The sequence below is a fragment of the Tiliqua scincoides genome, chromosome 2, assembly GCF_035046505.1.
Source record: "Tiliqua scincoides isolate rTilSci1 chromosome 2, rTilSci1.hap2, whole genome shotgun sequence".
NCBI classification, from domain to species: domain Eukaryota; kingdom Metazoa; phylum Chordata; class Lepidosauria; order Squamata; family Scincidae; genus Tiliqua; species Tiliqua scincoides.
Genome location: NC_089822.1, coordinates 204,258,755 through 204,263,769, shown reverse-complemented (window position 1 = coordinate 204,263,769; position 5,015 = coordinate 204,258,755).

The window sequence follows — 5,015 nt, the reverse complement described above, 5'->3', positions numbered from 1 at the left end:
TGAATGAAGCTGTTCATTTTCTGCATGCCTTCTTATAACACAGGCGTACAAAACTGAGGGTCAGAAAAGTTTTTCCCAAACTTTATGGTGATTTGATATGAATTTGGGGTGCCAATTCCAAAAAGGCACCCGTTTTGCCCTATCACGTCTAGTTTTGGAGATATAGTATAGCCTCATTACTGAATGGTTCAAGCAGCTTCCTCATGAGGAAGCCATGGTGTAGGCTTCCTCATGAGGAAGTTACTTGAACCATTTACTAAACGGATGCCATTTTTGGAATCTGCACCGCAAATATACCCAGGAATTGATGTAATGTTTAAGGAAGCAAAATGTGTGTTGGCCTGTGTAACCTGTGTAATTAGTTAATGTAGCCATTTCTGCAAAGTGATGCAAAGAATATCCCTCATGTCATGAGCACTGGTTGGCAAGCAGTCCTGGAACACTCCGAGGAACTGTGCCAGGTCAGTTCAGCATAATCATTGCTATCTGAGCAGTCCAAGATTCATAGCAGACAGTAATCTGGTGCCTGCCCAATTCCCCCTTTCTCTTTCACCCCCCTCTCCCTCACACCATAGCAGAATGTGTGGTGCACACCAATTTTCACAATGGAGAGAGGTGAAAGGCGGTGTGCCCCAAGGATCTGTCCTGGGACCGGTGCTTTTCAACCTCTTCATAAATGACCTGGAGACAGGGTTGAGCAGTGAAGTGGCTAAGTTTGCAGACGACACCAAACTTTTCCGAGTGGTAAAGACCAGAAGTGATTGTGAGGAGCTCCAGAAGGATCTCTCCAGACTGGCAGAATGGGCAGCAAAATGGCAGATGCGCTTCAATGTCAGTAAGTGTAAAGTCATGCACATTGGGGCAAAAAATCAAAACTTCACATATAGGCTGATGGGTTCTGAGCTGACTGTGACAGATCAGGAGAGAGATCTTGGGGTGGTGGTGGACAGGTCGATGAAAGTGTCGACCCAATGTGCGGCGGCAGTGAAGAAGGCCAATTCTATGCTTGGGATCATTAGGAAGGGTATTGAGAACAAAACAGCTAGTATTATAATGCCGTTGTACAAATCGATGGTAAGGCCACACCTGGAGTATTGTGTCCAGTTCTGGTCGCCGCATCTCAAAAAAGACATAGTGGAAATGGAAAAGGTGCAAAAGAGAGCGACTAAGATGATTACGGGGCTGGAGCACCTTCCTTATGAGGAAAGGCTACGGCGTTTGGGCCTCTTCAGCCTAGAAAAGAGACGCTTGAGGGGGGACATGATTGAGACATACAAAATTATGCAGGGGATGGACAGAGTGGATAGGGAGATGCTCTTTACAGTCTCACATAACACCAGAACCAGGGGACATCCACTAAAATTGAGTGTTGGGCGGGTTAGGACAGACAAAAGAAAATATTTCTTTACTCAGCGTGTGGTCGGTCTGTGGAACTCCTTGCCACAGGATGTGGTGCTGGCGTCTAGCCTAGACGCCTTTAAAAGGGGATTGGACGAGTTTCTGGAGGAAAAATCCATTATGGGGTACAAGCCATGATGAGTATGCGCAACCTCCTGATTTTAGGAATGGGTTAAGTCAGAATGCCAGATGTAGGGGAGGGCACCAGGATGAGGTCTCTTGTTATCTGGTGTGCTCCCTGGGGCATTTGGTGGGCCGCTGTGAGATACAGGAAGCTGGACTAGATGGGCCTATGGCCTGATCCAGTGGGGCTGTTCTTATGTTCTTATGTTCAGAAGTGGTTGCACACTAACAGCCTTCTGTGACTCAGTTTCCCTCCCCCTCCACTTGTTGTTTCCATGATATATGTGCCCGCAGTTGAGTGTCTAATGGAATAGGAGATGCCTGCTTTAACTTCGGCAATTCTATTATTCGTCTTCTCCTCCCTCCCTTTTGCAAGGCTTTGGTGTAGGTAAGAATCAGGGACATGCTGTGTGGGAGTGGCAAGTGAAGCAGAACAACCCTAAAGTAGATGACAGAAAATACCCACAGCCTCCCCTCATATTGTATATGTGATCCACCAACTTTCTGACTCAGCATGTATACCTGGAGTGCGTGTGCATTCACAAAGGAGGCTGCAGCTATTTTCTGAGGACTATGGTAAGGTGGTTCTATCTCATTTGCTGTCCCCACAACACATGACCCTGGTAGGAATCCGTATGAAACAAAGGACCCAAACCTATCCAACTTTCCAGAGCTTGATGCAACCGTGTCAACGGTGCGCTACATCCTGTGGTGGGGAGGCAGTCATGGAGGCCTCCTCAATGTAAGTGAATGTTTGTTTCCTTACTTAGGGATTGCATTGCAGCTGGAAAGTTGGAGAGGATTGAGCTCAAAGTCAGATCTAAAAGGTAGAACAATATACTGTACCAATGAAAATACAAAAGATTGAAGGCTAGGATTAGAACCTTAAAAGAACAGCTATAAGCCTAGAAAAAGGGAGGGCTGCTTGCAATAAGACAGCCTTCTTGGGTTCCTCTTCTGGTTGGGATTCCTGACCCCACTCTACCACACCTCACAGAGGGATTTATCACTAAACCACCCCCCCCCCCATCAAGAGGATACAATAAAGCAGAGTATTGACAAACAGCAAACTTTTCATTAAAGGCACAGGACCCCTGAGAGCCTCAATGGTACTTTGCCTATCCACACTGGTGTTGCAATTGCATTTTATTTTATTTTGCAGATCTGGGAGAAAAAAAATGGGAGGCAACACAGAAAACACTGTTTTGACAACAATATTATCTTGCTTCTCCAGAAAAAGTTGAGCAAAGAAATTATAACAATTCTGGAGAGGAAGAGCAATGTCAAAGCAACGGGAATTGCATGTCCTTAATTTCCTTGCTATTTTGTAGCTGGATGTATGTGTGGGAGATGGCGTCATCTCTCTCCTGACCTCTCCATCCTAGTGTCTGCAGCACTCTCCAAAGATGCCAAGACTCAGGTCAATAAGAGTTCCTTTGGCACCAGCAGACGAACATTGTGCAGTCTGCAGTGAAACCCAGCCCATGATTCCTCCTCCGCCTTCAGTTCCCACTGCTTTGTTTCTAGGGCCTAGCAAGAACAAAAATGCCACTTTTGTCCACAGTGATTCAAAGTCGAAGAGCCATTTCTGTCTGAGTTTGGGCTTGGATCAATCGTGATAAATGATGATGTAGCAGGGAGGGAAGAAGATACTGTTGGAGGAAATTAAAAATAGTTTCCTCTTTGGGGGGGAAGCAGAGTAGCTTAAGCAGCGGACCCCCCCCCCCTTTGTGCATCACCCCAGGGAACCTCCCTCACCCAGCTGACTGCTAATCAATAAAAAAAGACAAAGAGGCAATGGCTTGTTAAAGTTACAAAAAGAAGTTATTTACTTACAGTTCCATTGAGTGTATATTTACAGCATCTGATTAGGATCAGAGGTTCAGCTAACACTTAGAGATAGCAGGGCCCTGGAGCTGCCTTGCCCTGCATGCCTTGTGCTCAAGATGGCCTGGGCATCAGAGCCCTGGTGTGCACTATCTTAACAGGTCGGTGGTTGTTAAAGGACAAGAGGAAGTGCTCAGAGGAGAAGGGAAGGATAAAGGGTTAGGGCCACACCCCACAAGGATCACAGAGAGAACAGGTAGAAAGGTCAGATTCACTGGGCCATAGCTTGACCCCTTCTGGATAGCATCCTGCCCCTCTGGACAGCAGATGGAGTTGCATCAACTCCAACAGATACAAGCTCTGAGATCCTTTAACCATTTCTGGCTCAGTACCACTCAGCTTTGAGGCAATTCTCATGAAAAAATGACAAACTTGGAACTGACCATGATGACGACGACAACACATTCATACATGGCACATAACACACCAGATTTAACAACAGTGGAAAAGAAAATGGTCTGGATTGTAGATGTGGCAATACCTGCAGATGCACAAATTGAAGATAAAGAACATGAAAAAGTAATCAACTACAAATCAAGTACAAGATTGATGTGGAATGACTCTGGCAAAGAAAGGAGAAAATGGTATCAATAGTAGTGTGTGCTTTTAGGCACCATACTGAAAAACATGTAAAAACACCTGCATATCTTAAGTGTAAATGAAAATTGCTACATACATACAATTACATACAACTGCTGTAAAAGGCAACTCTACCCGGAACTGCACATATGTTATGTAAATACTTCTAAGGCCCAAATCCTAATCCACTTTCCAACTCTATCATAGCTATGCCAATGAGGTATGTGCTGGAGTTGAGAGGCAGTCATGGAGGCCTCCTCAAGGTAAGAGAATGTTTGTTATCTTTCCTCAGGGCTGCATTGCCCTTGCCTTGCTGGAAAGTTGGTTAGGATTCCACCCTAAATATCCTAGGTCCTTAGGAAGGACTTAATATGTAGAAAACACCAGCCGCCACCACATGGGCTGTGAGTAATCATCATCATAATAAATAGTCCCAGAGCCCCAAATACTTCTGCCTTTCTTTAAAAGGAAAGTTCCTCAACTCATTGCCCTTTCTTGCAAATTTTCCAGCTTTGAGGTATCTTTTTTGAGATGGGATGACCAGAACTGTATACACTGTGTTCCAAGTCTGGCTACACTTTGTGATATAGGCCATTTAATTTGCATCCCTTTCTCTAATGATCTCCAAAATGGACTCTGCACACAGAGTTGACATTTTTTATTGACCTATTCATGATGGCCCTACGATACCTTTCCTGGAGATCATAGCCAGGTCATTTCTACAAAATTCAGGGTTTATGTCAAGTTAGACCTTTTTTTTTCATTTTACCTTGAATTTCATTTTCCATATCATTGCTCAATTGACCAGTTTGAAGAGGTCCTTTTTGCATGCTTTACATTCTGGATTGGTTTTTAGTATTTTGAACATTTTGCTATCAACCACAATATTGGCTGCCTCACTGCTTACCCCTATCATTTATAAATGTTAACACCAGCCCCAATACACTCTTGGATGACTTCTATCTACGGGGCTGGGGCACCTTCCTTATGAGGAAAGGCTACAGCGTTTGGGCCTCTTCAGCCTAGAA